Below are 11195 nucleotides of genomic sequence, written 5' to 3'. Positions count from 1 at the left end.
TACACACGTATGGCTCTATAAGTTCTCAAGAAATCTTTATTCTGCCTATCTCATCTCTTGACTGTATGTGGAGTCCTTGAAAAGAATCCCACCAAAAATCATCTTCATTGATATTAAAAGAATTTTGACCACCTTATATTAGACATGTTATCACTATTAATGAGAAGTATAAACATTAACAGCATTAGGGGGAAAAAATTACCATAAGTAAAATAAAATAGGGAAATTTGGTATGTGCTAGGTCCTATTGACTCCTTGGCTTACTCCTTGTCAAGCCATCTGTGTGCAACGCACTGCCAATGGGTTAAATAAGTGTAGATATGGATTTAAGGCAGAGGAACTGACTAGATATACATCCTTTTAGTGTTCTTGAAATTTGTCTCTACATATTAAAAGTATTAACATCCCTGTACAGTATTTGGGAACTGTATCTCAGGTTCAGCATAAAATGTTATCTTTTCCCATTGATAGTGCCCCCCCCCCCCCCCCAGCTTCTGTAGTTGAAAGCAAGTTTAGAAAGTATTGTGTAAAGTCGGACCTTGTCTGTCAGTGATGTGACAGCTGAATATTTTCAAAAGTTTAGTCCTAAACCTTTGTGGCTTTCGACAAGAAAACGGTTTGGATAGTGAAATGTAGCTTATACTAGTGCTGTGAGTGAGGCTAAGAGTTAAATGTAATAAGAATTGTATGTGTGACTATTTAGTATTAATAATTATAATGAAGGCTTTCATGCTATATTCAGTTGAAAATCTAAAGTCCTAATGAAGAGATTGGGTTTGGTTTTTCTGTAACTGATTTGCTTTTCTCTAATCGTAGATTTTCAAACATTACTAAGTAAAGTCCATCACAAAACTTTTACTTATTTAAGCACAAGTTATTTTGGACTTTTAAGTACAGGCCTTACATTCTAGGCATTTTGTAGAAGGAAATAGATATATATTTTTTGGAATAAATGTAAATACTAATGACAGAAAACACAATAATCCCAAGTGGCAACCCCCACTGCCACCCATCCACCCAGTAGCCTTTGTGAGATTTGGTTGTGCTAAAAGTATTAAACTTGGTTCCACTGTTTATTATTTATAATCTTTATTCCAGGCTGCCCACAAGACTTTCCGCATTAAGACCAAATTGGCAAAGAAAATGAAACAGAACAGGCCTATTCCCCCATGGATTAGGAACCGTACTGGAAACAAGATCAGGTAATGTATTCAAAGTCTTGCTAAAATGAACTACATTTAATTTTACTTCCAGAATATTGTAATTGAAATTTGAAAGTAAACGTAAGAAATAAATTTTAAATTTTCATGTTTGCTCATCATTCATTTCTGTATTTCTCAGATATAATGCCAAGCGCCGCCACTGGAGGAGGACTAAGCTCAAGCTGTAAGCTGCTGCTTGATTGTCCTTTCATAATTTCTAGTGGAGAAAAGTGTTAAGGCTAAAGCTAATAAAACACTGGCTACAATATTTTCTTTTCTTATCCACTGGACCGAAGTTGATATAAATAAATTCTAGGGTGGATCAATGCATTATGTATTATGTGATTGGCTAATTTAATTTTGGGTTAATCTTATTGAAATTCAGAAATATTGAAGCCATGGAACAAGGCCAAGGATACTATACTAAATACTGTGGGAGTATTTCATACCTTTTGCGTGTTAACTACTCAAATTTATCCTTTATATTTACACTGGAAGAATACATATCAAGAGGTCACCAGTTAAGGTAGTAGATTTTGTACCCACCCCCCAGTCCTTGCTCATTGTCATGGTGCTTAGGAGGAGGAGGAGACAGGCCCAATGTAGATGATCACCCTTGGCCCTCAGCCCTTGCCTCGATAAACTGTACATGGACGTTTTTATCAATTGTGCAACAATACTCTTATCATAATGCTATACTTGGGGATTGCCTCCAAACCCCACCTTGTCGCTGTATTTGAACATGCCAATATCCATCATCCTCCTATCCATATTCTCCCTACACCTCTTCCTCCTCCTCCCTCTCAACACAACCCATCCCCCCTAGCTCCAGCTCCACCTACATTAACCCTCCCATCTCTATCCCTTCCACTCCCTCTTGGGTACACACGTGAATTCCTTGTCACAACTATGCCCTTCCCCCTCTCATTTCTTATCTCACCCCTCAGCTCCTTTTCCTTCAAATTCTCCAACACGCACTGTAACCGTTATCACTTGGAGATCAACTGAAGTATAGCTCACCTACATTTGAACATTAGTGGTTTCCGTTCTCATAGACCTTACCTTTGTCATATCCTTTCTTTTTGTAACCCATGCCTTATTTGTCTCCAAGAGACTTTGCTTACACATCCTCCTATACCAATCCACAATTACCATTTTGACTTCACACTCCCTTTGTCTCTTGTCTATACCTATTGATCAGAAAACACATTGTCATACCTCCCTTCCAAACCACTTTCCTATGCACAGTTATTCACATCTTTCTTTGCCGTTGGATCAGTTATCAGTATACTTCTTCCCTTCCCACCCCACTGACTTTATTGCCTTTGAAAATCTAATTTCCCAACTTCAGTGATCTTTCCTCATAGTTGGTGATTCTATCACCAACTCCTGTGGACGATCCCTAGAGCGCTTCCTCTCCACAACTGACCTTATTATTCTTAATTCAGATTGCCCCACACACTGACATATGCAGCAATTTTTTTCATGCATTGATCTCTTTGCTCCCCTTTATATTTAATTTCCATTGGTCACTTCTAGACCACTTTTCCTATAGTGACCGCTTTCCAGTTCTTTCTCCTACTTCATATGTACCACTTCCTAACTCCCCATGCTGGTGCTCTGATAGAGCTGACTGGTGTACTTTCACTTCACGCTCTACTATTCCTACCCCCCTTCTCATCCATTTCAGATAGGATACATTATTTCACAACTACAAACCTAAGAATTGCATATACAGCCATTCCTCGAACCTCAAGACCTTAATCTAAAGGTGTTCCATGGTGAAATTCTGATTGCACTTTAGCTAGAAGTGTGCACTCTGGAACAGTTACCGCTACAAACGATCAATCCTTATCCTTTTAAAAGAACATCTGCCTATTTTCGTTGTACAATCTGGAAAAGTAAAACAAATAACTAGCGAAATTGTTTCCTCAGTTACACCTACATCTGGAAAAGTAAAACAAATAACTAGCGAAATTGTTTCCTCAGTTACACCTACATCTATCTCAACTGTTTGGTGTCAGATCCATAAATTATCAAGCAAACACCCCCATCCAACCCCCGACCTCCATATTCGAGATACTCTCATCTGTAATCCTCTCCAAGTCACTAATGAACAAGGTGACTATTTCAGCCAGGTCAATAGTGGTTCTCACCTTTCTCCACACTTCTCTTCTATTGATACCATCATGGATTGCACCCCCATCATCACCCTATCTTCTGCGGAGTCCTATAATGCTACTTTTTCTTCATCTGAACTCGATGCTGTCTTACAGTTGCGCTGCAACACTCACGAAGGCCTGACTGTATTCGCTACAATATGCTCCGACACCTTCCATCTTCCTCCATATCCTTCTTAAACTATTTTCAACCACATAGGGACATCAGGAAGTTTTCCTTCTCATTGGCGAGAAGCTCTTATCCTCCCTTTCTTGAAACCCAATAAATCGGGTACCCTCCCTCAAGATTACCACCCCATCACTCTAACTAGCTGCTTGTGCAAACTGTTACAATGAATGGTTAACTTCTGCTTAATGTGGGATCTTGAATCTCAGAATCTCTCTCCCTCCCAGTTTAGTTTCTGCCGGGCATGAAGTGCAGCTTGATCCCCTTGCTGATATTACATCATCATCAATAATGGTATGCTTATGTTTGAGCAGCCGTGGACCTCTCCACCATCCTTCGCCACAAAACTCGATCTTACGCTTTTCTCTCCACTTGTACCATCGACAGCCCGCAAATATCTTTGATGTTGTCGCTCAGTCTCGTCTTCGGTTTGCCTCTTCCTCTGTTTCCTATCACCATCCCTGTCAGCAAGTCTTTCTCCATACTTTTACTTCTCATCACATGACCAATAAACTTTAATTTCCTCCTGTTCAAAATGTCCAACAGCCGGTCTTTACAATTTATTTTTCTCAGCACTTCATCACTCGTCTTCTTCTCTGTCCAGCTAATACGCAGTACTCGTCTGTAACACCACATTTCAAAACTATTGATCTTTTTCTTGTCTATCTACTTCAGCACCCAACATTCAGAACCATATGATGCAATTGGGAAAACTAATGAGTTCAATAACCTCAGCTTTATCCGTAAGGTAATGCTATGGTCTTTCCAGATGTTATTGAGAGCAACTGTGGCGTTTTTGGCAATGGCAATTTTCTTTTTATCTCCGGTGAATCATCATATGTATTAGTTAAAACAGCTCCAAGATAAGTGAACTCTTTCACATGATATACATGGTGGTACCATATTCTCCAAAAATGGTCCTCCCTGGGCATACATAGAAACACCACTTTTTTCCTTCTTGCTATTAATGACATTGTCTCAGTTTTACCACTAAGAGCTCAATTTTCTCTCGTATACGTGTAGGTCCGTAACCTCCATTCTTCTTATTTGGCACTCCACTCCAGTGCCATTCCTCTGGCAAATTCCTTGACGTTATTTTTGACTCCAAATTGTCCTGGCGAGACCATATCTTTTACATTAAAGAAAAAGCTCGCCGCCGCCTCCGAATCTTACAAACTCTGTCCCATATATCAGGGGGCTCAGATCGCAAAACTACTCCATCTTCATGTTACCTTGACCCTCTCCACTCTCAATTATGGATGCCATATCTACTCGTTTGCCTCAACCTCCCTCCTTGCTCATTATGATACAATCCACCACTGCGGTCTTCGCTTACCCCTAGGTGCCTTCTGCTCCTCTCCAGTTGAAAGCCTGTACACTGAATCAGGCATACCATCTCTCTCGGCACCGTACCCTTCTCTCTCTCCAATACTATGCTCGATTCCACCAACTTTCCCTCACTAAACTAATTATCCCACAATTCCTTCTTCCTACCTTTGCTTCTTCTCCATGTTAACCTACTCCTTTCTCCATACCCTCCTCTCCCATTCCCCTTTTCCCCACCTCCGACCTCTTCCATTTTCTGTCCATTCTGTCCCTCCATGGCTTATACCTTACCCCCATATTTGCTCCTCTGTTTTCTCTTACCCACCAAAATCAGATATCCGCCCCGCTGTCCTTCTCACCCATTTGCTTGACCATGCCTCCATTCATTCCTCCAGTAATCATGTTTACATGGATGGCTCTAAATCCACCTGAGGAGCTAGTTTCACAGTAACCTTTCCAACTCGCACTTTCAAATACCCCCTCCCTCCTGAATCCAGTGTCCTTACTTCAGAACTGTCTGCACTTCTTTTTGCCTTAAAACATCCTCACTCCCTTCTTCCTCTTTCACTATTTTTACCGAGTCCAGTAACTCATTAACTCGCATAAAGTACACTCGACCAACCCCCTTGTCTGTAAGATTCAGAACTGGTTGTTCTACCTATCCACACGCCATAAAGCTGTCAGATTTTGCGGGGTGCCCAGCCATGTTGGAATCCCTGGAAATGAACAAGCAGACACTCTAGCTATGTTGCTGTGTCCACATTACACTAACCATGTTCCTCACTCATTCCAGCCACGGATTATTACCCCTACTATAAGACCTTGTATAACCAGTGGCAGTCTTTCTGGTCTAAGTCTCCACACTAATAAATTACATACTGTAAAACTATCAATCTCCTGGTCAGTTGGAACAAACACTGAGAGATGGCTCTTGCCTGCTTACGTATTGGCCACATCCAACTAACACACTCCAATCTAATGTCGCATTCTGATCCACCCATATGTTCCCTATGTAATACCCCCCTTTCAGTTCCATATATTCTGTTGTCCTGTTGACGCTTTGATGCAGCCTGTACTTCTGCTTTTCCCCACCTATCCTTCCTTCACTGACCTCCCAACCTATTAGACATCCTTACAGAATCTCACACTTTCCTTTGACAACCTGTTCTCCTTCCTCAGATGCATACATATCCTTCATTTAATCTAATCCCCTTACCTAACCCTACCTTAACCCATTCATTCATCAACTCCTTTATCCACCTTTAACTTCTCAATATTAATCTAGGTAGTTGACATAGCAACTGACTACTAACTCAGCTATGCTTCACTACCCCTTTACTGTAACTTCCTATAGTGCTACATGACCTTAGATATCTAGCACATTTGTTTTGCTTTTTTAACCATAACCCTTTCCTGATGGGTAGTATTCATAGTGGCCCGGGCCTTGCTTGCTTGCTTGAGATTTGCGAAGTTCTGGCTTCGCCCGGGCCTTTAACTTATGGCCCGGCCTGTGTCAGCTTTTTATGGCTGTCTCATTTGTTGGTCTGACACTCGGTGTTTACCGTGTCGGTGGGATTGCCAGCAGGCGCTCCTGTAGCCGTGGTGTAAGCATCTCGCATAATCTCTTTACCAGCACGACGGCTGTGTTCTGTGGGGTTTGTCTTAGGAATTGCGTGTGCACGCAATTCTCCAAGTAGTGTACCAGTGTGGCGTTCGGCTCGCCGCAATGCATGCAACACCTCTCTTCACGTTCCATGGTTTGTGTAATCTGCCATGCACAGTGGTAACCTAGGCGCATTCTGTGCAGAATGACTTCGGTACCTCTGTTGTTTATTTCAGAGAGTGCCAGTGGTTCATAGCCTGTGGCATCAGAGTACCAGCTGGCCGAGGGGAAATATCTCGTTTCCTCTCTGTGAAGCTGCAGGAGGAAGGAGTTGGCCGCCACCGTACACTTCCTCCTAAGTAAATTTCGGCTCTGATGGGCCCGGGCCTCATTGCCGGGGGCTTATATCGTTGCCCAAGCGTGCGCAACCACTCTTGCCAAATACCAGCATCCCATGCCGTTTCTTCGTAATACTATGAAGATATGTTGTATTTTCAGTTTTCATTATTTTCTAGTCTCCACTTGCCATACTTCCTGATAAATCGAGACTGAAGGGTATTTTTGTTGTTATATAGACTCCATAGTTGATCATTATTCAGTCTATAGTCTGAATAAAATAAGCAGTGTGCGGCATCATGGAGTTGAAATCATGTTTTTTTTTTTTTTTTTTTTTTTTCATAGTAAAAATGAGAAAGTGTTAAAAACGCTTCATCACACTTTCAATGGCAGAAAAATAATATTTTGCCGTGATTGTAACAAAAAATAACTCATGGCATGTCCATACATAAACCATGGCTTGTACATACATGCCCCGGCAGATACTCCCGCCATGCCATGGCATGTGCGTACATGCCACCTGTCGGCAAAGGGTTAACCATTAACCAGACACAGATACTTTCCATTTGATCTAGTCATCCTAAACCCTTACCCACTTCCCCTTTTACAAGTCCCTGCCAATCTCCATTCGCTCACCCCTCTCAACCCTTTTCACTACCATACTATCTTACAGCGCTCTACAACCTTTGACATATAACGCATTTTGTCCTTACTGTTAAGTATCAAAGTAAAGGTTGGTTTATCAAAGTAAAGGTTGGTGACAACTGGTAGCAGGTACGCAAGGTTATTACCTTGCTTACCTGCTACCAATTGTCACCAACCTTTACATTGATAAAGTGACACTGCAGTGATTATTCACCTTTGCCATTCATGAGTCAACAAAAAAGCAAATAGCACCCATATTCTGGTAATGGCTTCATCATAACCCTCATGGTGTCTGTTTCAAAGATAAAGTGAAAACTAAAGTGGCCCAAAGTTCAGCTCAAGGCCCCATCCACATGAATGAGTATTGCCTGATGGCACTTGCTCAAATGTCCGTTGTTTGGGCAAAAATTATGAAACTGAGTCTCTGGCAGAATGAAATCACCTGATACGCAGTCTACCTGATAGTTTAAATATTTGCTGCTGGATATGGATACGTAGTCCTTTCACTCACCAGCACAGAAGAGAACCTGGTAAATGGACAAAGTCTTTGAGGCACTGTCTGACTGTGTGGATGGCCTTGCAGGTCTGTTCAGGTGGGTGGGTGTGATCGTTGTTAAATGACAGGCACCTGTAAAGGTGATGTCACAGGTGAGAAAAAGGGGAAACTATATTTATCTAGTAGTTTGTCTGCCTTTGTACCTGCTGGTTAACCACTTTTGTAGACAGGCCTCAAGATTTGAACAACTTTTGTAACTGGTATTGCCAAGTCTACTTCAACAAGACTACCCATTATTGGCCATGCTCAGTGGGCAAACCCCTGAAATTACTTGACCTATCTTCTTCTTTTAACGGTAGGTTCATATCTGAGCCGCCGTGGTCACAGCATGATACTTAATTGTAGTTTTCATGTTGTGATGCTCTTGGAAGTGAGTACGTGGTAAAGTCCCCAGTTCCTTTCCACGGAGAGTGCCGGTGATACCTTTTTTAGGTAATCATTCTCTCTATTTATCCGGGCTTGGGACCAGCACTTGACTTGGGCTGGCTTGGCCACCCATTGGCTAGGTAGGCAATCAAGGTGAAGTTCTTTGCCCAAGGGAACAATGTGGCGGTCGGTGACTTGAACCCTCGAATTCAGTCTTGAGTCCGACGCTCTAACCATTCGGCCACCGCGGCCTTGACGATCATGGGCTTCCATGATTTTTTCTTAGCAATTTAGAGCGGTGGTTTGCCATTGCCTTCCGCCCGGTTTTTTTTTTTTTTTTTTTTTTTTTTTTTTTTTTTTTTTTTTTTTTTTTGAGTCACCATCTCTATTTACCCGGCACTGACTTGAGCTGGCTTGGCCACCCAGTGGCTAGGCAGGCAATTGAGGTGAAGTTCCTTGCCCAAGGGAAACAACGCGCAGGCCGGTGACTCGAACCCTCGAACTCAGATTGCCGTCGTGACAGTCTTGAGTCCGACGCTCTAACCATTCAGCCACCGCGGCCCCATACTTGACCCATAGTGAAGCAAAATTGTTAGGCATTGGGTTTACTATTTTGTACAGGTATTGGCTGCCTCATTTGGACATTCATCAACATTCCTCAGGTGCATTGCTGGTAGTGGCTACCTCTTAGGCTGTAATTGTGTGAATACATTACAACACTTTCAATGTTTACCTGATCTTCCAAAAGATATTTGTGATTAGCTGAAACAACTGATAAACAAGATATATTAAATCTTACTAATTTTATCAATTTTGCCTTGTTGCTAAAGACTGCAAATGATTGTTTAGGATTCAAGGCTTATAATTACTTGGTTCTTTAAGGAATATTTTAATGTGAACGTAAATTGGCATGAAATTTTTTCTTTTACCTGTCAATATTACATCCTATATACAGAGATAATTGGCTGAAAGCAAGAACAAAAGCAATAGGAAATATACTGAACAAGCCAGGTCAGAACTTTATTTCATTTAAATAGAAACTTGACTACCCTACTTTGTCAATAAAGAAAGGTATATTGAGTTCTTATCTTAGTATATCTGCTGCAATATGTATGTGTAAATTTTGTTAACTTTATTACAATTTTCACGTTATTAACTGATTTTGCTCTAAACACAATTTAAACATAAAATAAATTAAGTAAATTGCAAGAGTTTTTCATTTGAAACTTCCATAAATCTTAGGTAGTCCCTCTCCATGTCCAGTATTTTTCCAACATGTCTTATTGCCATAGTACATCTGAAACTTAGAAAGGATATGTATTTTTTAAAATTATTATTTTCTTTTATATATAACCTACAATTGTCTGCAAATGTTCTTGGACTTAACACACTGGTATAGGCCAAGACCAGGACTGCTTAAAGGGGAGGGTAGGTAGGGAAAATGCTCAGGAGCTCAGGGACTGTAATGATGAAGTTTCCTTCAGATTGTCAAGTTTCTTCTATTTGCAACATCTTTATTTTATTTATTTTTGTGTTACGAACCATACTGCAAAGTTAAATTACATATATAACTATGACTTATCGCTAATTTCATTGATAGTATCAAACATTTAAGCATTTTTAAAAATTGTTCTTGCATTGTAATTACTTATTATTTTGTTTCTCTTTGTCTTTGGCCCTTTCAGTTGTGCTTATTAAGGAATTTTTATATTGATATGTAAGCATGAGGGATATAAATATGCAAGTAGATCCTTTGAAGGAATGAGAAGGGGGCTGCTTCCATCAGTTTCCTGAGCTTGGCTTTGCTTTGTTGCCCTGGTAATAATTGCTGGTTGCTCCTTTTATCTACCTAAAGGTCTGCTCACACAGCTGGGCATCATCAGTGGGAGCACTTGTGGGCACAAATAGAGATAAAGTCACAGTCGGACAAACTACTCAGTAAACAAGTAGTTTCCCCATTGTTTTCTTGTCTGTGATGTCACCTTTACAGTTGCCCGTCAGTGTGCCCACCGATCATGCCCGCCATTGTGGATAGGCCTTAAAGCTTCAGTTGTAATTGTGCACTGGCTCTTGGTACCATGTGTATAAATTCATAAAATGTATTTTATCTGTGTTTCTATCAATTCCATGAAATGGAATTGATAGCATTCAGTAATAATGTCATAGAAAATCATGGATATACTTTTGCCATTTTGGGACAAAGTTCATATTCCATAATATATCATGTTTCATAATATAAAATTTGAAGAGACTTAGTCCTTTTGTTTATATATGTGTATATATACAACACATATATATATATATATATATATATATATATATATATAACATATATATAAAACATACTCACACACACACACACACACACACACACACACACACACACACACACACACACACACACACACACACACACACACACACACACACACACACACAACACACACACACACACACACATACACACACACACATACACACATACACACATACACACATACACACATATATACATATATACATATACATATACAGATACATATAAATATATATATATATATTAATATAATATATATTATATACTTATATATATCTATATATACATTATATATGAATATATATATATATATATATATATATATATATATATATATATATATATATATCATAAATATTATATATATATATATATATATTATATATATATATATATGTATAACTATCAATAATATATTATACATAATATAGATATATAGATATATATATATATATATATATATATATATATAATAATAATTATATATTAGATAAGTAT

At 39.6% G+C, this 11195-nt stretch overlaps 1 long non-coding RNA gene across 1 annotated transcript; it reads left to right on the top strand.

Annotated features, from left to right (window-relative positions):
- Positions 1–1048: 1048 nt before the first annotated feature.
- Positions 1049–1468, top strand: LOC119595809. The gene is made up of 2 exons (XR_005230718.1): positions 1049–1202; positions 1342–1468. It is a non-coding gene; the product is annotated as an uncharacterized LOC119595809 (long non-coding RNA).
- Positions 1469–11195: the final 9727 nt, after the last annotated feature.

Source organism: Penaeus monodon, chromosome 36, assembly GCF_015228065.2.
Source record: "Penaeus monodon isolate SGIC_2016 chromosome 36, NSTDA_Pmon_1, whole genome shotgun sequence".
NCBI lineage: Eukaryota > Metazoa > Arthropoda > Malacostraca > Decapoda > Penaeidae > Penaeus > Penaeus monodon.
The sequence above is the reverse complement of the archived record's forward strand: the minus strand, read 5'-3'. Positions and strand labels throughout refer to the sequence as shown.